We start from the raw sequence: 24,236 nt of genomic DNA, 5'->3' as shown, positions 1-24,236 counted from the left end.
GTTATAGGTTTTGTTATATCATCTCTTGCTAAAAGACCTTTTATGCTCATAGCACATATCATTAGCCATTGTCATGATTTTAATACTCATATATTTTACGCAATTTATGACGGATTATTTTTAGGCCCTTATGTGTGTGCTGTGCTACGTGCTCTCTTTCTCTCTCTCCTCCCCATCTATCATCCCCCCCATCCCACTCTCATGTGTAGGGTAGCAAACCGGTTGAGATAAACTGGTTAACCTCCCGGCCTTTCCTTCTCCGCTTTTTCCTTCCTTCCAATTGTCGTTAAATTCATTTCCTACATTTCCTATATCATGGCATTACACACACACACACACACACACACACACACACACACACACACACACACACACACACACACACACACACACACACACACACACACACACACACACACACACACACACACACACACACACACACACACACACACACACACACACACACACACACACACACACACACACACACACACACACACACACACACACACACACACACACACACACACACACACACACACACACACACACACACACACACACACACACACACACACACACACACACACACACACACACACACACACACACACACACACACACACACACACACACACACACACACACACACACACACACACACACACACACACACACACACACACACACACACACACACACACACACACACACACACACACACACACACACACACACACACACACACACACACACACACACACACACACACACACACACACACACACACACACACACACACACACACACACACACACACACACACACACACACACACACACACACACACACACACACACACACACACACACACACACACACACACACACACACACACACACACACACACACACACACACACACACACACACACACACACACACACACACACACACACACACACACACACACACACACACACACACACACACACACACACACACACACACACACACACACACACACACACACACACACACACACACACACACACACACACACACACACACACACACACACACACACACACACACACACACACACACACACACACACACACACACACACACACACACACACACACACACACACACACACACACACACACACACACACACACACACACACACACACACACACACACACACACACACACACACACACACACACACACACACACACACACACACACACACACACACACACACACACACACACACACACACACACACACACACACGCACACGCACACGCACGCACACACGCACAGACAGACAGACAGACAGACAGACAGACAGACAGACACACACACACACACACACACAATCATCATCATCATCATCATCATCATCATCGTAAAATGGCCTTGCATGAGCCTGTGTCGCACGAAAAATGATGAGAACGCAGCTGTGGAAGCTTCTGAAAGTTTGGAGTGACGGCACAGAAGAAAACGCTTCAGCCTTTATAGACCCCAAAATAAGTGGTTCTAATCGGTTCTAATAATCTGACTGTAGTCTGCTGTATGCGGTAGGCGCGGTTGAAAGCATGGCAAAAATGTATATTTCCTTCTAAAGTGGCGCCATATTTGTGTCGTATTTTTATTTCGAAAGAAATTGCTGGGTTACCTACCAAAAACGTTCTTTGCTGGACCCTATGGAAGGAGCATTCACTGCACATTAAAAGGTGTGTAGATTTGTAGGTCTTAACTTCATAATTGAATTGAGTAATGAAACTGGAAAACTACTGGACAGTGTCATTCAACAAATCAATGCACTAGCGCATGTGCTTTACTTGCTGATAAATTTCCTTTTTTTTTCACGCAGTTTGAACCTTTGCATGTACGAATCTAAGCTTTTCTGAGGGATGTATATTTTGTACAAAAGGGCGTCTGCATGGCTATGCGTCATAAGGAAAACGCTTTCAGCCTCCATTGTCCTTGTTCTTTGTGAATGCTTTTTTGTTTTTGCTTTTTCTTGGGCTCTCTTATTGGACATCGCTTATGGCTGACATTTCATAGCGCACATAATATCTAATTGACATACATAAGAAAACGATAAAACGCAGGACTCCCCCCTCCCCCCCCCCCGCACACATATACATGCGACCACATCTCGATTCTTCTTTTTTTTCTTACGTAGACACAACATAAGTGCTCTCGCAGCCAGAGTCCACACAACGGGTTTATAGCCAGAGCCGGCGCCCACACTCGACGCGCTGAGAGGTTTCTAGAATCTCAGCACCAGTGTAAGAAGAAGTGGTTGTGTGGAGGAGGCGCTGGACGGGTATTGACAACGCCGTCTAGCATTTTAAATCGAACGCTTGAGCGAAACCTTGTTGATGGCCGTGAACAATTTCTTGGCAAAAGAGACATAGAAAGGGGGTACGTAGTGCCCTTTTGCCGACTGCACATGGCTCTGTAGAGGCTGAACGCCAGAAATAAATTATCCTGCCGTATAGTTCAAGGAAAATGTAGCTTCAGAAAATAGCAAGTAAGAAAGACTATGGGACGTAGAACTGTAGCCAACGTCCTGTCATATGTTTTGTGTCTTTTGCAGCGCTTTCTTTTTCTAACTGCGAACCGACTGATGAAGGGTCCTGAAGAAATGCGAAAGTGAAGCTAACAGACTGAAGGACAGAGAATGTCACCAACCTGCGTAATCCTATATCGATCCTAGAAGCGGTATGTCTGCCACTGTATTTTTGTGTTGCTATTTTATATTACACTCGGTGGTACGGCGCAGCTGCGTTTCCTGCTCCGCTATTGAAATTGAAACTCCTTTAAGCTTCCAATCTGTTTTCTAAGTTACATTTTTTTTTTATTTGTGTAGAACCAACGTATTCCAAACGCAGATAAGAGTTCGAATCAAGGACTAACTGACCTTGAGCAACCCTCTCGATGTATGAGTGAGCTTCTGCTGTCACCAAACTTTTTATTGTGTTAATAAAATATATTCAGTACTCGAAGAACAAAATAGGTAATGGTAGTCCCATGCCTCATTCTTCGACATGATAGTCTCGAAGTCGCCCGCGCTCGTTTTGAGGCGAAGTAGAAACGTGATTGCTGTTGCTCACTTCTTCTGCTCCTACAATATGGTGGGATAGCCATCGATAGCTAGTGTAAATTGGATTGCCATGGACAGTCAGTACGCAAAGGTTTAGTCAAAATTAGGGGAAGCACCGAATGTGCGTTTGAAAGGGTTGTATATCGTTCCCTGTGCAATAGAATGTCTCGTAACGCGTAGGCAAAATTGATTTTTACGCACAATTGTGCTTTATAATGATATTAAGCACGCACTATGTTTAACGGTGCCTCATGTAAGCCAATAAACCTCCTTGAGTGGCCGACTGTGCGAAAAATTCGGTTCCCCCTGCTCTGGAATGGTAAGCGAGCGGGTTAGGTAAGCGAAAACTCTCTGCGGTGACAAAGTCCACTGTTCTGAAAGCTGTGATCGTTTGTCGCAAATCATCAAGAATCGATTGACCTCTGTGTTCTGGAAAAACAAAACATCCTTATTCTTCCAATCGCAAGTGGAGGTCAGGTCTTTCAGTCTCCTCTGGCCTATAGATTTATGAGTGCAGTTTTACCGTGACATTTCCTTGGTTCCTTAGTGCTCTTCCGTGGCGTCATGGATTTCCGGTAGTGTGTTGTATTTTCTATAGTTTCGAAGCTTACGGTCATTCTTCGTGCCAGTGCTGAAAAGCTAGAGCGTTTCAACTAACACTTTTCGTATTGACGCCAGTGTGCGACGCATTACCCAGCCCCGGGGGAGACGGGCGAGACGATTTATTGATGCCTCGCCTTAAGCGGATCGCGCCGGTTTCGCGAGAATGCCTGTCTCAGAGAAAAGTTCGCATTTCCTCTGTTTGGCAGGCTTATCGGCCCAGTGTGCTCTCTCCTATGCCGTCTCCCAGTGTAGTGCTATTTTTTTTTCTGGAAAGATTTTGTCAGCCGTTTGAGAGCTTGAGTCTCAGCAGTCAAGATGGACGAGCAGCTGTGGACCTCGACTAAAGGGATTGTGGGCTTCGTGTCAGGGGGGTCCCTAGGTTCCCGTATTTCTTTAGTTTGGGCACTTGGCTGCGCCCTTTCATTTTGTGTCTTTATGCCAGCGCATCGAGCTTCCAAGACTAAAACGACCTACTTAAAAATGGAATATAATATTTTCTAGGAATTTATTTTCTATGGATTTCATTCCCTGTAAAAATATGAAGCTTATCGCAAATTTGCCCACACTTTTTATTGCTTCTACTATTACGCTTAAAAAAAAACAGTTAGCTTCCCCTACTCGTTACTGGGATTCATTGGCGCGTGGCTTCCTATGGTTTAAGTGAGAGAAAGAGGGAGAAATATTCACTTCCATATTTTAAAAGAAAAGGAAATAAACAAACACTTGTGGGACTGGCCGCTAGAGGCTACAGATGTTACAATGCAAGTGAAGCTTGATTTCTTAAATATGCTTGATAATCATTTTCATGTCCTAGGAGAGCATAGATTAGATTTCACATTGTTTGTAATATGTATTTTGCTACCGCGAGATGATTTATTTTTATATGTAGTTACGGCGAAAGCACGCAAGTATAAGAGAGAATTCAGGTTGACGACGTGAAAAGAGCGGAGATATTACAGCGAAGCTGTTTATGGCTAGGGTTCCGGGCATCTTCTTCTTCGTGTGCAAAACCCGTGGGCCGATCCCGAAGACAGCAATATACCGGACCGACCCGCGGTGGAGGTGAAGCATTCTTCAAGCATTCCGCCAACTTGCAAAAATTAGTTTAATATTTTGAGTCCTAATGGAAACCATATCAGTTACTAAGCTGTCAAGAACAGATACTGCACTTCGACCCGCGTCGGCCATGTCTTTGCTCGCCCCGCCTTCTCTTCGTCGGTGTTCCAAGTGCTGGCGTATCTAGTTTCCTTTCCTTCCGCTCTGCCGTAGTGATGGTCCCGTCGAGACGTCAGGCGTGTCCACTTACCTCCGGCTCCTCGGGGTGGCGATCCTGTCGTCCACGCCAATGTTTATAAAAAAAATCAAAAACATCGGCGTTGTGTGCTACACGACTTCGCTGGTCATCTACCTTCACGGAGTGGAATGGCTTATGATTTTGCTTGAAAAACTAACCGTATGAGATTTACTTGGAAGCCCACTCACGATCTCTATGCCGAATGGCGTGACACGTAACGAATGTCATTTACATGCCGCAGCAGCGCGTCTCATTTACCCTCGGAGCGGAAAATTTCTTCGATGTGGCCGCCTTGAAGACGCGCGATAAGCCCAGTTGCTCTTAGGTTCCTCGTCCTTTGAGATAAGCTGCTGATTTAAGCAAAGCATCATACTTTCGGCGTGGTATCTACATGAGGGCCAAATAATAATAATAATAATAATAATAATAATAATAATAATAATAATAATAATAATAATAATAATAATAATAATAATAATAATAATAATAATAATGACGAAGCGCAACTGCACGCAGCCAACTCAGCCCCCTACATGCGCGAGTGAATCATGGGACGCAAATCACTCCAGCCCTGCGCTTTCGGTGCGCGCTTACGCAAGTCGTGCGCCTGCTCTGTCGGTCGCAGTAGCCTTGACCGCGTTGAGGCGAAATGAGCGCTGACGCGAGGGTTCTTGGGATTCCCGGACATGGGGACGTGCGAGGCTTCCTGAGGAGGATGTAGGGAAGTGTCTTACATCGACCTGTTCCTTCCCGTGGGTCGCCTTCATAATTAAACGGGGACAGAACGGGGTCGTAGAAGTCGACCTAGTCGTGTTTTCATCGGTTCAGTCTAGTTTCCAAGTTTGCTTTTGGTAAATAAAGCGCGCAATTTATGCACACAAGAAGCGTCAAGGATGCCCTTTGCTGTCGCTTTCATTAATGTTTTCGTTTGTTTTTATTGTTATTACGCACCATGGTTATATTCTTTTTCTAATTGTGGGATGCACCGCGTCGCGTTTCAAAGCTGGAGAGTGCCAGCCGTAAGAAATGGCCACGAAGGGTGTACAGCTGTCTTAAACAGGAGAGCTTGGCTGTTGAGACGTCGTCCAGCCGGCAGCCAGCAAAATGCGATGAATCGAGTGCGCAAGCAACAAAGAGGCGAGGTACTCGCAGCTAAGTGACGCCCCTAGAGATATGTCTTCGGAGAAAAATACAAAGAAACTTTGTTTTAATTTTAGGGCCTTAAATTTACGATAAACATATCTGTCATTATGCATGACGGGGTCCCTGATCATCTCTTGGAGAATGGTCATGGGTACTGCGAGTACCATTTACGTTCTTCACGAGATGTTAATTTAATGTAATGCAGCGTCTGTGCAACTGCACCTTATCTGTGCAACTGTGCATCTGTACGTCCGTGCATTCGTGCATCTGTGCAACTGCGCTTGCGCCTATGCAACAGCACTGATGCTGCGCCTTCCGGCACAGCATCACTGCTGAAGACGACAGCATTGTCAAGTTTAGTTTCATGCTGCCAGTAACGTTCTGCCACTGCCTCTGCTGCTTCTCACGACTTTTTATCATTGTTATTGTTCCGTCCATGCTTTCCTTTTCGAGTCTTGCATCTTTTGATGCACAGGCCATAAAGAGGCACCTCTTTCTAGAGCAGAATAACGCAGCCTTTCTTTTTTCAGTGATGTGTAAAAAAAGATATATGTCAGTAAGGGAGCTTGATTGTAGTACATAACTATGCCCCTCTAGGAGTCACATACACTGCTTGTAGAATCTCGCTATCGTAGTCTTTTTTTTTTGTAGCGATAGTATAGAGACTACTACTGTCACTACTACTTTACTGTCACTTTCATGTGTTCTTCCGGCTTTCAATGGGTCCGTCCTAGCCGTACCGAACGTGTCTCAAATCATTTTGATGATTTGTTTATGGCAGCAATAGAATAAATAAGTATGAACAATAAGAAAGGAGAACACCATTACTTAATGCAAATACATACATTGTGGTAATCGTCGGGTCCCCCTGATTCAACCACCCGGTCATTGGGTCAACGTTGATTCGGGTGGCAACGAGAAATTGAGCGTCCGTCTAAATTTGCTTTGGTTTCACTATGCTGTGGCTGCGAAGCTTGTTGCTGTACTGCATAGATCTCAAAACACGTTCACAGAACGCCTTTCGGTATCAATGGTGGGCTTAGCTTTCTGCTAGTTTGCAGTTTCCTAAGGAGCCGCCTCTGTGTGGCTGGTGTTAACTTCAGTCGATGATGATTAATTGCATGCAGACAGGTATTTCTACACCTTTACTTCATTTAGGACAGTTTGTCATTTGTGGACGATTGACCGTTAGCAATAGCGGTGTGTTTTCTCATTGCAAAACAATTGGACATCTTTATTTCAAGATTCCAGGACTCCTAAGCACTTCTTATGAGTTGTGAATGTGAAAGCACTAGTGTCCGATTGAACGCCGCTGAGCTGTACTTCGAGTTACGAACTCCTCGCCGTCAAGCAAGCGCGTCGAGACGCTTGGCCCGTTTTGATTTGGCCTTACCGAGGCGTAATTAGAATGCAAGCGAGAACTTGCGCGGACAGGAAACGCGCAGGTAAAACAGGCTTCCGAGAGCGATGGGATTCGGAGTCGCGGCGGTGCTCTCTCCCTTCACGCAAAACCTGGCGCCTTATCGTGGCAACATGTGCTCCCTCTCGCCCACTCGCGTCCGTCGAGGCGCGCTTGCGCCATGACGTCGAAGCCAATGGCAATGGGAGCCTAGGCGCCGTTTTGCTGCTGCAGGCGACAGACGCGAGGCTTTTACGCTCAATTGACAATTGGAGGCTTTAGCATCGATAATATTTTGCCCTTAGCGTCTATTTCGCTGATGCGCGCATGGTAAAAATATCCATAGTTGCTCGGGGGCTCTTAGCCCTAGCCACGTGCCTCTGCGCAATTCCCTTCTCTCCGCTATCTTGCACAACGCACATACCACATGGTTCGCGCATGATAAAAGCACGCGTACATTTGCTGCGCGCTCTTCTGCTTTCGATCGTCGCCGACAGCCGTGTACTTATTCTTGTGAGGAGATGCCTTGGAGACGGCTAATTGAAAACACTCGTCCTGTCTGCCATCATCGTGTCGTCTCACTTTCTCGCTAAACAGGCGCAGCGAATGAAAAGGAAGAACGAAGAGGAGCGCAAACGAATGAATTTATAACTGCACAGAACGAGAAAGCACGATGATGTCGCGGCGATGAAGCCCTCGCGCCACAATGTCCTTTCCTTGTGGTTGCCTTGCCACACTGCAGCGCAACGCAACCAGGCAAAGTGTGTCTGTTTCCTTCGCCCGACTTGAACCCCGTGCCAGGCTTCTTTTATTTTCTTCAATTTCGCGATGTTGTTGTGGCTGTCTATGGAGCGTCCCAGCGTTGCTCTGTTCTTTACCTCTCTTTTGCTGTACTTTCTTTTTCCATTTTGGTGCACGGAGCGACGACTAATCACCGGCGCCCGGTCGGCGGGAGCCTGTCGCTCGCTTTACTTCATCGTCGTGCCGCGCGCTCGCGGAAAGTGCGCGCGGGATTGAAACAGGGTTAATGAAAGCAATTAGTGGAAACGCCGTCCTCGTCCATTTGGCCGCAGCCGCTCTCTGTGAGCGCCGCATGCCTCCCAGTGCGGTGGCGTCTCGGTGTTTGTTTATTCTCGTGTGCGTCGCGATGGGTTGCGTACAAGCGGGACGCATTAGCGAGCGAGCCCCCGTCGGCCGTTCTCCAACGTCGACCGTCCAACGTCGACCGTTGCACACCTTTCATGTCTGCTTTGTTTGTTGCCTTTGTGTCCATGGGTGGCCGCTTCTGAGCAAAGCAATATATAGTTGTTCAGGCTAGAAATGAGGGAGGTCGACAGCGACGATTGAGAACGGGAATGGGCGACCCTGTCGGCGGTGGTTTGGTTTTTTGCGTGGTGGGTACGAACTTTGCCTAAGCTAAACTACCTTCAAATTGCTGCGTACTAGTAAAACAGCAAAAAAAAACAACAGTTAAAACGGGAACGATAACTGCCTTTGAACGAGAAGAGTCTTGCGCACGAGAAGTCAAATGTCCTGCCTCGTCTGCCAAACTCGTCCACTGCTTTCTACGTTTCCTTCGTTTTAAAGTGTTTTCAGCTCAGAATTCGACATGTGATGTCCTTGAATATTATGCCTCAGCAATTCATAACTAAATTTGCTTATGTAATTTGCATCGGTTTCTGTTGTTTGTGTGTTGTCCAGCTGTTTACTGGCACAAATAATAGGCCAGGTCGGATGGCCACCACAGCACTGTTACAGCGAAGCTGTATACCTCTGCAGTCCAAGGAAATTTTTGTGTCGTTGTTGGAAGCAAAAACTCCCCATACATGGGCCGATCCCGAAGATAGTGCAATGCCGGGCCGACCCGCGGCGGAGGTGTGGTTGGCCATTAAAGGGCCCACATACACAACTTCGCTGGTCATCCTTGTTCATAGAGTGGAAGGGCACTGAGTTTTTTAAGAAAGCTATGGCGCAAATCAGTTTCTTTTCTTCCTTATTTTTTTGTCATATCCCTGTAAATAAAATTTGATTTATTCAGGAACTAGGGCGCACTGTACCTTGTTGCGCCAAACTACCTTGTTGTCTGTATAATACTGGTGGCGCATGTGAAAATTTTCGCGCAACTGTCCGCGATTTGATATTCAAGTATGGTCTGCAAGGGCCGACAGAACGCTGCACTCATGTATCTATACACGTGTATCTTGGCACACACGGCTGGTCAACATAACGTAGCGAATAGGCGATTCATATTCGCGGTATCTCGCGAAAACATCATGACATTCAGCTCCTTGTAACGGCGGAACATAGGTACAGATGCTCTATCGAGTGTGCGAACAAATTTCAACCGCGGAACATCAGAATTCAGCTGAATATAGGTAATTGATACCTTATCCTTTCCGGCCTGTATCACTTGTAGCTTTATATCTCACAGATCGGAGCTGCACAGCACAGCGGAGAACAATTAACTTGTGAGATACGAAACGCTTGTTAAAGAAACCCTAAAAAAAAGACAAATACAAACCCTATATTTTTACGGCTATGGCGTCCCTGCAGAAGTGCACGCTAAACGTATTGATAGAATCCATCGTTACGCGCACACATTCACAAGCGCAAAACAGATATATCGAAAGAGAAAGAGCAAAATAACGATTTCAATGAAAGCTAAGGAAATCAGCCCGACAACATCGAAGACTTGCTATTATTGGTGGCGATGATTGAGTGGACTGCTTCCTGTTCCGCAGGGCTTAAGCTTTCACTTGGGTTAGTGCCGTGCTGTTTTCTTTGTAGTACTAGCCGGAAGCCGATTGCTCAGGCATTGCTAACCATTCGTCATTGCTTAGGGAAAGGCTTTATGACGGCACGAGTCAACTTTGCTCGCAATCTTATGAGTATTTGATACATTACGTGGTCGAAAAGTGTTAACTGATCAACGACTTCCGTGGTATCAGTGCTTGAAGATCGTCTTCGGATGTGCAGTTCTTGAAAAATCATCTTCCCATGTGAAATCAAGTTCATAAAGCTGCATTTCCATGCCCACATCAGACATTATTTGAGCTATGCGCGCTCCTATTTTGGAACCAACAAATACCGTCCAGATTACTAAGTCTTCACTTCCTAATAGAAGAAAGGCTAATCGGCGTATCGAGTACGAGGCATAGAGTGCTTACTTCAAGCAGCTGGCTCCGATCTTTTAAAAACAAGATGGCACCTGAAATCCGCGGGAGCTTCACCAAAATGTTCCCCTCGAACGGAGCCTTTCTGAAACGTCATTGCTATGTGCGCATTGCTATGCTTGAAACATCCCGCATTACCATATAGAGAGGCCCTACTGTTCACTCGGAACTCCGAAAGACTACCCGTGCGCACAGAATAAAAAGGACCACTTCCTTCTGTTTGCATCCAACCCGCGCAGAGTGTTTCGGCACGCATGAGTTCTAGTGGTTCAGCTGTTCGCTAAGAACGCGTGCTGCATTCTATTTCTTTGACTTCAAGCGTTATCGAAGACGTTGAGATGACCCTCGCTCGTTTTGTGTTCCTGCGATATCGCCTGCGTAATCTGCAATGTACGAGGCCAATGCTAGCGCTTTTCATATTTTGTTTTAATGTTCCCGTTTGATTTCTACACCGATTTTTAGTTGTCAGCAACTAAAACAATTCGCTCGAGTCCCAGGCATTCTCCTCGAGAGACTAGTAACGGGCGCTATAACGCCAAAAGCCGAGAAATAATTCAACAGTCTTTCGTATTCAGTGAAGAGGCAGGATATTTTCTGGTTGTCGGCACCACATGCCATGGAGGTTTGGGAACTTATGTTGTTTAGAATAGAATCCATACAAAATGTAAGAAACGTAGTTCTTTTCCCACGTGTCTGACTGTGATAAACTTCCTGACCCGTATTTGATTACCTCTGTGGAATAGTGTGACTTTTAACATATGCCCTTTTTTTTTATTATTACGTGGTAGCTGTGGCGCACCTCAAAGAAAAAATAAAAGCAATGTCGGGATTTGTGCTAGTCATATCTGCTAGTCATATGTGCTAGTCATATGTTTTTGGGAATTGAGAGTGACGGTAGTCGGTATTGGCGCTCAACTTACGGTTTGCATTCATGGTACGGATTTTATTTAAAAGTAATGTGCGCAGTGATCTGTATAATATCAAGAATCCAACTGGGATAAAGGAAAAATGTGAGGGCAATCCTCTTGCTTTTGCACTGTTGTAATACTTGGACCATTTGTAATATTTGTGGCTACTGTCCCCAAAACTTTGAGGATAAAAATCCACTAGAAAGGAAACATTCACGGGACTTTGATTTACCAGGCTAAAGGGCTCACAGGAGTGTTACGATCGATTTTAGTTATTTTCGCTTAATTGCCGTGTCTCATTACTGCGCCGTCTAGTCGACATCGCATTTGTTATTGCTTGTCAGAAAGCAACAAAAAAGTAATAAAAATAACAACTGGACACTTCGCTTCATACGAAGCACTGTGCTGGTTGTTGCCATCTTCACCTCAACCGAAATTTTCCCTATTATGTATTTATAAACTGTTAGCACATATAACTTTAGGAAAATGTGCTGTTGCTACTCGTTTCCTCTGAATGCCTAAATACTTCATTTTATTGGCGTCCTTGCCACGCTTCGAAATTTTTCTATTTTCCTTTGTCCACATACCGCTCTCCGTACTACAGCTACTACTACGCCGTACGCTCACGTGTACCTGCATTGATCTACGCATCAAAAATTTATTGGTCGATGACGCCGCTTGCCACCTTCTTAGTACCTAATCATCCAACTTGCTAACCTGAATACGTCTGATGAAGCCTCTCTCTTTAGGTGAGGGGAACAGCGTAACTTCTGGTTTTGGGCAAAGTTTCCGCAAGACGCTCGCTGTATCAAGATTGTTGTACTTGTAATAGTATGAAGTTGGAAAAGAAAACAGGGCGTGTTTTCCGCTGACAGTCTTTCATTTTTTTTTTCGCTGTTACAGTGCTTAGTGTGTTGCGTTTGGACTAGATAAGAATGTATGTACTCAACAAAGAGCAATTATTACTGTACTGTTTGTTGCATTCAAATCAGATGACAAGTAAGGGGGAGAAAGAGACACGAAATGCATAAACTGCGAAAAAAATAGCCTACAGAGCAGAGGAAATGGAACGAGCTGACGTAAAAAGCCGTTTCCTGCTCCGTTCGCAGTTTGCTTTATGTCACGCCTTGCCTGCGTTTTATTGCACCGCGAGAAAATTCTGTTTTGAATGTTGCATTCGGGATGTGACCGACGGCGGACGTGACACGGACACGTATGAAGCATTGTTCGACGGCGCTAGGTGCATCCGGGACTTCAAGCAAGACTTACTGCGAGTCTCCGAGGGGAAGCGACGAAGTAGAAGCAAGTCTTTCGTCTACTGTGTGGTTCCGATGCGTAAAAACAACATAGCTAAACCATTCGTGCGCGTCGCGAGCTAAAGCAACCGACGCTACGTAATGCGGAATGCACGTTCTTTAAAACCAGATCAGCGTTACGCGTCTCAGGGTGCAGGGAATTTTACTTCGGGCCCCCTCGGGAACGATGCCGCCTTAGCCATGTTACACCCGGCATGGCAAACTGCAAATGTCGCAGGCGTGTGCCCGACCTTAAATTGTCGAGGCGATTCCGCGAAAAAAAACGAAAAAAAAACGGAAACCCTTCAAACCAGTGAGCACTGAAAAAAAATAATGAACAAAGGACTTGCGACCCAACTCTCTGATGGTTCCAGTGGGAATCTAGAAAACGGAAGGAGAGATGGTCGCCAAAGATCCGGGAGATCTAATGAAGGGAAAAATCCCTTGAATCAAAGCGCCGAAAGTAAAACGGTAATGGTATAGGGTCAGTCGAATATTTTGCTATTTCTGTACGTTCTTGTACGTATCCAAGCGTGCTAAAAAGTGAAAGCTTTTTTTTCTGTTTTTTAAGAAAGCGGAACTTCGCCTTTTTGTTTGCAGGTGCGGTCCTTTAGCGCTCTGTGCTCTTACACAAGATGGAGGTCATGTCCATGAGACTCTCCTTGTCCCAGGAAGGGAGGAGTCAGCGGGAAAAAATTCAATTCAGTTCTTTTTTGCAATTGAATTTCAGCTTCCAATGTCCTTCTTTGGCGTCCAGCAGTCCGCGTTTTTTTTTCCACTAGTCCTTGTGGTGCCTGGCGGTTCTTGATTTCCCTTGCGACTTTTATTTTTTTTTTCTCATCTGTCCGCACCTCTGGTCTTCGAATTTTACCTTTTCTGTTCTCCAGAGCAAGTAACTTTCTTGTTCAGTTCGCTCATTTTCTCCTTTATTCTTTATTTCTGACTATCTAAAGCGTCAGAATCTGGCCTTGTATTTTTGCGGTGGCTGGCGACATTTAATATAGGAGATGTTCCTTTCTTTTTGGCTGTCTGTCAAAGGAAAAAAAAGGACACGCGTAAGACCAGAAATGGTAGCTATTTTTCTTCTGGCTGGTGAAGGCTGGATACCACTCAGGAAAACAGGAAATGAAACATATGATGGAAAGAAAAAAAGTACAGGATTGCGGTGGTGTGATTCAGGTTCACTATACGCGGATATTTTTGTTCTCTAATCCGGCTCCAATCAAGCGTGCTCAATCGCTAGTGGAGTGAGTCTCTCCGCACTGGCCATCTGGCTAGCCATTTGGGAAGTAGAGACAGTTTCATATTGATTGGGATTTTCGCAGTTTCTCTTTTCTCTTGTGCTCTGTTCTAACAGTCTTCTGTGGGACGTTGTCATGTGAGTCTGCTTCTTCCTCTTCATTCATCCCAAAGCATAGGCTCTAGTTGATGATTTGGTGAGAGGGACACTGCAGGTATAGGCTAGTATTATTCCGCAGATCAGATGGATACCCCCTCCCTCCCTCCCTCCCTCCCTCTTCAGCAATCTTTGAGGAGAGGGTTTGTTTTACTGTCAGGACATCGAACAGTTTCCACTTGTGACCGCGTGGCGCAAAGTAACTGTAAGGTCGCTCTGATTGTTCGGGTTCTTAAGTGTCACGAATCGGCCACGTGCTTTGTGCATAGAGAGGGGGTTCACTTGCCCCTGTGTCAGCCGGGCGACAGTTGCTGTGTTATGTGGGGTCACAGGCACCGCGCGGTGTTGGGTGACGCGTCGCGGCAGGTGCCAGGTGGGCGAGTGCCGATTCCGGGAAGTCGGCATTGTGCGCACGGTGTTGGCAGTCCGCCGACGGTCACACGAGTCCACACAGACCAGCCTTGAAAGGGACCGCTGTACAAGGTATTGTGAGTGTGGCTCCCGAGTGCCTGACTAATTGGAGGCGCCGCCGAGGTTAAGAAGGGCTTAGCAACTCTGACCCCGTTCCGCATGCAGTGAGCATGGACCTAATCTTCTACGCGTCCGGAACGCAATCGCCAGCCTTGTTGTTGGGTGCGACTGCCGGTGTGGTGTCGAAGGCCAGCTTACAGTGCACGCTGTAGGAATGCGGTGCACACGTAAAGAGTGCATTCGGACGACAGCGTCTTGGAAACACGCACTCGGAGAACTTTGTCTTGTAGACAATAATTTTGAAGGACAAGGAGGGCCATCAGTCTCCCACGCGGACAAACTTTGAGTACGGCCGCACTACGTGGTATCGATGCCCCTGCTTCCGAGACATTTGCGGCCTAGACGCCGTTGGGATTTGAAACGGTCTAGCGATAACTTGTTCGGGCCTGGCGTGTTTTGCTGAGCCCGCCACTAACTACGGAGAAATGAGAGGGCAACGGAGTTTTGGCGAAGAAGGAAAAGAGCTTTGTTTTCCAATATGTTTATTTTTAAGAGTAAGCCCATCCCTGTGGGTTGTGGCTTAACAAACGGTTGACCCTGATTGGCAACTGAACCTGTGGGACGGGCCAACGGCCCTACCGCCTTTTTTTTTCTTTGTATATTTGGGCTATAAAAATCGGGACGACATGCTGTCCCTCAGACTTGGCTGAAATCAGGATTACTGATAGATCAGTGAGGCTCCGTACCATGTACGTTAGACTTGGCTGCAATCAGGATTACTGATAGATCAGTGAGGCTCCGTACCATGTACGTTAGACTTGGCTGAAATCAGGATTGCGGATAGATCAGTGAGGCTCCGTGCTATGTACGTTAATACGAGTCTGGGCTCTAACAGTCATTGAGACAGTCGAAGAGTGAGACTTTGTTTCTCAATTGTTCAAATTTGTAATGTATTTGTTTTACCTGCCATGTATATAGAAAAGTTTGCGTATAAATATTTCTTGTACATCTGATCTCATCGCTCCCTGCCTGCGTTTGATCACCAACTGCCGATCACCGTCCGAGAAGCTTCAAGTTCCAACGGTGAAGCGAGGACAGAGAACGAACGAAACTTTACTGTAACGTTTTGCTGAATATTAAGCAGCTTGTTTGCGATTGCGCGGAGTCGATGTCCTTGCCTCTTAAGATCGATAATATGCAGAGAGCGGATTGGCAGAACCTGGCAGCGGGTACTCATGTTTCTATTTGTTTCAATCATGTGATCAATGGTATACTAAGGAGAGCAGGTGTTTGCTTGTACTCTAACTCCACAATTTTAGAGTGTTCTTATTGAAACAATCGAAAAGAAGGCTCACAGTTATTCTTAATCATTCGAGAAAGTTCGAAGTCGGAGGTCTTCAAACTCTTACCTGCGTCTTATTTTACCCACGCTGTTACCGCCTTCAACGTACATGGAACATGCAGTCAAATATGACGTAGATTTTTGTATGAGAGCGGCGTGCTATCTAGTCATAACTTCGTAACCTTACTGTATTACATCCAGATGCTATTTCTGAGTTCGGATTCTTCATTGACGTTAGCTTGAGATTTGCAAAGTGACGCATTTGTCGTGAAAACAGTCTTATATTTGTAAAACTCCTATTCTCAAGAGAAAGACATGGATAGAGTGCGAAGATATTGCAATATCTTGAGAGTGCTAGTTAGAAGTACATCAGTATGACTCTCTATACAATGCAATAGAAATACTATTTTACTAAAGCGATGAGTAATACTATATAACTATGGTCCATATATCTCAAAGAATGGAGAACTTCTGAAGTGATGTATCAAAATATTTAAAAGCACGGAAAATGCTTCTCTGAGTAGTAAAGCGCAACACTAAGTTGTGCATGTCAAAAATAATAATCTGCGCTACAGGAAAGTGGTCGTTCTTATGCGAAACATAATTGTGCATACTCAGGACAAGCGCCGCACTCCAAATGGAAGCTACGGGACCAAGAAAAAAGCACGTGGCATAACCTTTTTATGCTGCTGAAAGTAGGTGACGTGGATGATGATATCCCTGAAACTGATCTGGGAGAGAGGCGCCAAGCAAAAGGGTGCACAGAGCAGAAAGAAAGTAACAAATGCGGAATCGATAAATACTGACTGACCAGTCTGGTAAACAAGGTCGCTTTCGTGATCGTAGCCCTTCTTTCGTGCTCACCGTTGGGCTCTTTCTGGAAGCCGCATGGAAGTGGTCTCACGAAGCGAAGCAATCAGGAAGGCTCGCTCTCAACCTCATGTAAGGCGGAAAGTGGTCGAATGAGTTCCCTTCCGATAAACAACCGTGCGCCAAGAGCAAGGGAAATCACCACGGAAAACCTACGAAGGGCGGATGTTTATATCGTGTTCCACAGGGGAGGCACACTCCGATGGCAAACAAATGGTTCTCCTATCAGTCACGCACGGAAACTCGTTGAGGGCGGCTTGGAAACTGGAGTGCAGCAGAAAGTTCGTTATGGGCATGCTTTTTCGTCCACCTCTCTAACGATGCGAATCATTGCATCGATTCCTTGAACAGCAAAACTCTGGGCTGACTAAGCCCCGCTTTTATTTCACGATACAGAAGTGGATCGAAAACACTCAGCACATTGAAGATGAAAATGCTACATGTTTTCCCCTGCTTTTCCCAGCTCTTCATTTTAGTGCACTTTCAGTAATGCTTTGGAGGTTCGGCTTATGACTTTGTACACATGTGACGCAAGAGAAGTGATAAACCATGCTGCTTTCCACGCAGTTTTATATGCTTCAATTTTCCCATACCAGCTGTTTGTGCAGTTTAACATTTCCAGAGAACGGCATCATCAAGAGTTCTTGAAATGAACAGTGGTGTCACGAAAACTTGTGTCTATTGTACTGAACATTTCGGGCAAGCTCGGCTCTTTCCTCCGGGGTTAAACGACATATTAGAAGCAGTGTTGATCGAAAACTTACAAGTGACTCAACAAGACAGGTAATTTTGCATAAAAAATTAGCGGCGAGTCACCAGCTTTTCAATACAGTAATGCAGGTCACCGTTTTGCTGTTACAGGACCAGCTTCAATTCGGTGCATGATCTGTTGTTTAAGCGCAGTTTTAGGCATGAGAATTAGCCGTGATGATCGGCTCCTCACAGTAGCCAAATGCTGATACCACTGGTAAACGCGTGTTCAGCTCTGATATTTCAGTTTTACAGTCGGCTTCTGCTATTTAGAGATTAGTTAACTCGACCAAACATTTAATTGGTCACTGTGACAAATTCCTGATATAGGGAACTAGAGTTTAAACAATATATAAACAGAAATAAAGTGCTTCTTAATTACTGACCAACGTTGTGATAGTAGGACCTATCGTCGGGAAAGGTGAGCAGCTCCTATCGAAACGTCGACCAGCCTTTCTGAGGCGCCTTATCCCTGTTTTAACCTTGATACCACATTGTGCTACTTCATATGTCGGTCCCCTTCTTGATTTCTGATAGAGGGAAGTAACTTCAAGCACCTTTCCTAACACCAACCCGAATAAACCAGCAGTTGACTGTAGTTATTATAAGGACGCAGGCACTGAACACTGTACCGTGTAACTCAGGAAATTTCGGTCCTGAATATCTTACGCTTTGCTATGCCACTCGCATTTCCTTTCGCCCTCTGTGCGTAACGCTACTAACGCTAGCGCTTCGTTTACGGTTGCTATTCACTGCGATTACTGAAGCCACTCTCTGCGCCGCATTCCAGCATGAACGCGTTTACTGCTACGCGATGCCAGCAAGGCGGTGTTAGAGGATGTGCCTTTAGATATATGTGCAGCTTTGGCATGGGTGGACGGTGGCGCAGACCTGCGATGCTCTCCCGGGTCCTGCTGATACGCGCGCGCGGCTGGTAGCATCTGCTCGAAATGGCTTTTGCCTTCCTGGCAAGCGTTCTGCCTTGCCGTGCAAACACTTGCGGCTTGTTGGCATACGTTAGGCCTTGCTGAGTTGCGACTCCCAACATCATCGTCTCAGCGCCTTCGTCAGATCGTTCTCTTTCTTTTTATCTCTGTGTTTTTGCTGCATTCCGCTTACTATATATGACGTTGTGTTCTTGCAGCAGAGTAGGGCAAGGCTACTCCTTCAATAGAGTAAATGTGCGAACGCTATATTCAGCCGGAAAATCGATCGAGGATGGGCTATTCTTATTTTGCGAGATATACGACTTGAAGAAAGGTGCGTTTATATAAAGTTGCTATATATGTTGAGAAACCTGGGGAATAGCGTTCTTGTAAGCTCACATTGTACCTAAACTCTCTTTTTCTAGCAAGTATTCGGGCTCTACAAGCAGAAACAAAAATCCTGGACCTTAATAGTCTCAGAATCACTCCATTATTTTATGTTCTTATGAAAGGACGCTGCGCCAGGAAATCGAAAACAAAACCATCCGGTCTTCGTGCCTAGTTTCTTAGGCATTTAGAACGTGCTATCATTTTATCACGTTGTATCTTACCATTACTTCAAATACCGATGTAGACGGTAGTTTCAACTTTGTCTTCGAACTTCAAAGCTCGCAGAAAGCGGCTTATGGCCTCACTTTTGATTCCTCTTATGATTCGGTCTAATAAGGACAGGCACATATGCCTGTCAATAGCATCGCATCGCATATATATACTGACGAGTATTACACCATTATTCGCCGATCGCTCCGCAAACGTATTGTTAAACTGCTATTGGTCACGAGACACCACAATCAACGGCACCACAATGCTTGAAGCTTCCATTACTACCGCTTTCCGTCATTCTTTTCCGTGACGTGAATACCAGCAGTCTGCCGTAGCGCCGTTTTGGACGGCACAGTTTTATGACACTTAAATAAATATGCTTTCTACAGCATACAGTTGTGGTGACGACTTAGCTTGCATATTAAAGCAGAATGTACCTTAACTGTTCCGTGTTTGGCTGCGGAGTGCTCATTAGCTGGGATGCTTCACTTCATAAATCATAACCCTTGATTTATTTTACAAAATTCAATTGCGGAGAACAGGCAACATACTGTGCTTATTGCCATTATTTCTTATGTATAATAAATAAATCACTGACTCATTTTTCAGCACGTCGCTGGTTACTGAATGATCCGGAACTGTGTAATATTTCACTCTGTGAGCAATATTATGCTCATACGTATCATTTTCGTACCCTGGAAGAAATGTAGAATGCTTTGCTTTCATATAAAACGTCACGTTGTGGCGCAGAAGTCGGTATTAATAAATGACAAACTGTCTGTGCTTGCACGGTATCGCAGGCATAAGAAGCGTGCCATTTTTGAAGCAAAATTCTGGAATGCGCACCACAACAAGGCTGCTTGAACACATCGGGATCTCTAAGTAGATCTCACAGATACTACGGCGATTATCTTACTTGCGATTACGTAAAACCTCTTGCTTCTTTCTTTGTGGCTCGCTTCACCTATCTTTCCTCTCATCCTTTTGACTGCAAAGGATCTTGATCAGGCGTGGTACCATACCTGTGGTACATGAGATATTCGTTTGCTCTTCACAATATTTATTTTTATTTTCATTTGTTTGTTGTTTATTGTACACTGTTTAACCGGTGAACGCACTCCACCCATCTGTGCTCGAGGAAACCGCTCGTGTTGGATTTTCCGTTCAATGAGCACATTTGCCCGTGTCGTAACAGCGTAGAGATAATCGAAAATCACTAAGGACTGAAGCCGCGAAGAAACGCCGAAGTCTGCCTCGCGGAGAGGTTTCGACCATGGAACTGAGGTTTTTAACTGTATACGAGGATATACAAAGCATTGTAATACGCAGCTGGAGGCGAAGTGCCACAAGTTTAACACGTTGATACATACAGTTTGAATGAAGAGATAGGTGATTTCCATGGTGTTAGCGGATACATGTGGGAAGCATGTGCGCGTTATATCCGCGCACAAGCTTTGCATTAACACCTTTACGAGCCAAGTCTCGCAATTATCGAGCTCACTGCCATTCTACAAAAATCGCTTTTATTGACTTTATCTGCAGCCAATACAAAAAAGATATGTCAATTTCCATTTACATCATTGCGCCCTTTTGCAAGCAAGTTATACGAAAGCACTCCTCACTGCGTTATAAACGAGGAACTTAATGCCGCTCTATGGCGAATCCTGGGTGGCGTTTACGTCGCTCTGCTTGTCCCAATGTTGATTTCTGTTTCCGATAACAGAAACATTGGTCGACAGTGACAACTCAGACTAAGAGTAGTTAAGAGATAAAGTTTATCTCTGAATGAAGTCTGAATGAATCATTCTCTGAATGAACAATGAAATATCTCTGAATGAACCATATGAATGTATTTAGAGCACTCTATTTCGACCAGCCGAATCTAAACTACACTGCGAGAGTGCTCTGGAGCATTCAAAAGCGACTAGTCTAATGTACTATTAGTTTTATCATACTTCAGACCTTTACCTTTACAATGGTAATGGCACTATAGTGTGGCTAAGAAATTTCCTATTAGTACTGCACACTCAGGTAATCCGTTGGCATCTATCGCCAGGCCTACGTGGAATGGCTGGGACGGCCGAACGATGCTGTATGCAACTGTGCCACGCAGAAGCTTATGCTACTTCCCTGCGCGCGTGAGTCGCAGCGTTTCGTGGGCTTGTACTGCCAATGCAGCCACGATGGTGCCAGTGCAAGCTTCGTGCTTCCGTGCATTATCCGCACTTTGTGGCTTTCCTGTTTCTGGGCACGTGCTGATGTTCGCATACAGAAGTCACTTTAGCCGACGTGAAAGAGCCGACTGCCTTTCTAGCGCCTTTGTTTTCATCGATCCGGTGCGTTTAGAGCTCGCCGCCTTATCGTGCAGGAGACGGCTGTTGGGCTTGCGCTCCTGCGGCATCCCCGGCAGGTGCGCGCTTCCTGTTCTTCGAGGGTCTTGTTCCCGTGCTATTATTTCGCACGCAGAACTTCCTCGGCGTCTTTTTCCGCCTGAAGAAGGCTGTAGAATGCTTCCATGGGCTCAGATGCGGCGTCGTGAAATACTTGCTTCTGTACTTGCCAAGTTTTTTTTTTTTTTGCATAGTCTCGTTCGTTCCTCATTCCTGTTTTGTTATCGCATGTTGCCATTGCATGCTTCCCGTGTTGGCTTTCCGCTGGAACCGCTCCCACGAGTCCCGCTATCGGCTGTTTCGGTTTTGTCCCACCAAACCCTTCGTTTGCTTCATTGCGTGTGTCTTTGTTTACTGCCCTGGAGCGCTCTATGATTAGTGCGGGAAATGCAGTTACACAGTGGCTTTCCGGCCTACGACCAGAGGTTAAGACAATAGTCCTGGCGCTGTAATTCTCAGCGTGTTTATTTGCTGTAATATGCAGTCCTCAAAATAGCAGTGGTTAGTGTTTTCCCTCAGCATTGAAAACTCTCGCTTTCGTGTGCCAGGTGAGGTTGAAAACTGCGATAGGTAGCCTTACCCACAAGACGGCAAATTAAGAGATGTATTGTTATTCCCCGAAGTATCTCGCGATGCCTCCTTCAAAAGTATCCGCGATACCTCCGAAGTATCGCGATACCTCTCGCGATACCTCCTCTCCTTGATACCGCTTGAAAACTCTGCAGGCACTCAAAAATTTTTGAATTAGGCAGATAAATACAAAACTAAGAGATTGGCGTGCATGGGCTATCCAAGAATCTTTCCTAGCCTTCAATCAGAATTATTGCAAATAGCTACCCAACGTCGCTAACCAGCAATCGTCCCGTGTTTTTTGTCCTACGTCTTGTTTTTCCAATGCTGATTAACAATGTTGAGTAGTTAGAATAACCAACGATCTAAAGAGTTCTTGCTTACTTAGTACTATAGTTTCATTATTGAAATAATAATACATCATGAAGAACAACAAAATATTAGAGAGGACGGTAGCTAACTTACCCCTGTTTTTCTCGTGCACAAAACACATTTGCCAAATTACTTCCACACTTAAGCAAGAACAACATGAAAATTTAATAAAATCAATAAACGAATAATGAGAGGTTAAGGCTTAATTCAGACGTTTTTTTCTGAGTCCAAATGCTATTCTTATAAACGCCCGCCTTTGCTGGGTGGTTTAGGGGACAAGAGCATAGTCATAACTTAAAGGCTTTCTTTTTTCTTGTGCATGTCGCCCTGCCGTTTCAAATTGCAGAGATGCGTTACTTATTTCATGCAGTTTACATTGCCATAACGACTGAATGTCTTACATTGCAAGGCGAAAGAGATGAACGAAGGCTCACAGAAATATAGTTAATTGGCACACTTTCGCTCGTTGCCGCACCCACCCGCCTTAAATCCTCTCCCCTTTAAGAGAACCCCATCTGTATATACTGTGGCGAGGAAAGCATATGGTCGCCTTCAAGAAGACAAGTCCGCTTGTCGAAACGTTGGCTCCTGCTTTCACCTTGTTCTCGTTTTGTTAATTCTTCTGACGTTGGCTTTTCCCATATTTAATGACAATAGGCAATAAATAACAATTTAAATTAATAACGAAATCAAATATGCGGTGATACCAAATTGTATTGAAAAATACACATATTATTGGTGATAGTTTAGGTGAATGCTCAAGTAACGGTGGTGCGAACTAGTTCCTTGAACCATAGAGTATTGATGGGGAGGATGTATAATTGAGAATAAAGGAGTGCTGTGCACGAGGCCAGAGACACGGCCGTCTGTCAATCAGACTGTCAGAGACACGATAGCCCTCGACCATCAGACACGCAGGCTGACACACGGCCGTTGACACGTGACTGACAGGCGACCGTGTCCCTGGGCTTGTGCACAACATTCCTCTATTCTCAATCATACGCCCTCCCCACCACCATACCTTCGCTCGTTGCTGCACCCACCTGCCTTAAGCCCTCTCCCCTTTAGAAGAATCGCACCTATATAAACTGTGGCTAGGAAAGCATAAGACGCCTTGAAGAAAAGTCCACTTGTCGAAACGTTGGCTCCAGCTTTCACTATGTTCTCGTTTTGCTCATCGTCTTGAATTTCCGTCTCCCGCCTTCGCCCTTTGTTTTTCCTGAACGTCAAGAGAAAGAGATATACAAGCCTAATGACAAAAGGGGATATGTTACCCTGGTAGATTGCCTGCCATGCTACTCCAGGTTCCGGGTGATAGTTACGGTATACACAATTATCACATAAACACACAAATTGCGCATACACTCACAGGTACATACATACAAAATAGAGTTATTGACTAACTTTCGTAAATGCCTATGGACACTAGAAAGACCAGCAGCGCTTTGTTATAGTGCGCAATATGCAGGTGATGCTTTTTCACGGGCCGGAAAAGTACCTTAGCTCCAAGTTCGAGTTCAGAAATATTCTCAAAGTTTTAGTCTTGGCGCAAGAGAGAGAAAGAGAGAGAGAAATAGAAGACAGGAAAGGCAGGGATGTTAACCAG

General features: G+C 45.3%; 1 protein-coding gene and 1 pseudogene across 2 annotated transcripts in view; one reads left to right on the top strand and one right to left on the bottom strand.

Moving 5' to 3' along the window:
* LOC142582420 (kin of IRRE-like protein 2) overlaps positions 1-24,236 on the top strand; it is a 394,020-nt gene that overhangs the window by 286,578 nt on the left and 83,206 nt on the right. The gene's annotated exons all lie outside the window — the stretch shown is intronic.
* Positions 4,737-4,916, bottom strand: LOC142583859 (U2 spliceosomal RNA; annotated as a pseudogene).

The sequence above is a fragment of the Dermacentor variabilis genome, chromosome 5 (assembly GCF_050947875.1).
Source record: "Dermacentor variabilis isolate Ectoservices chromosome 5, ASM5094787v1, whole genome shotgun sequence".
NCBI lineage: Eukaryota > Metazoa > Arthropoda > Arachnida > Ixodida > Ixodidae > Dermacentor > Dermacentor variabilis.
Note: the sequence above shows the minus strand (reverse complement) of the source record. Positions and strands in the feature narration are given on the sequence as shown.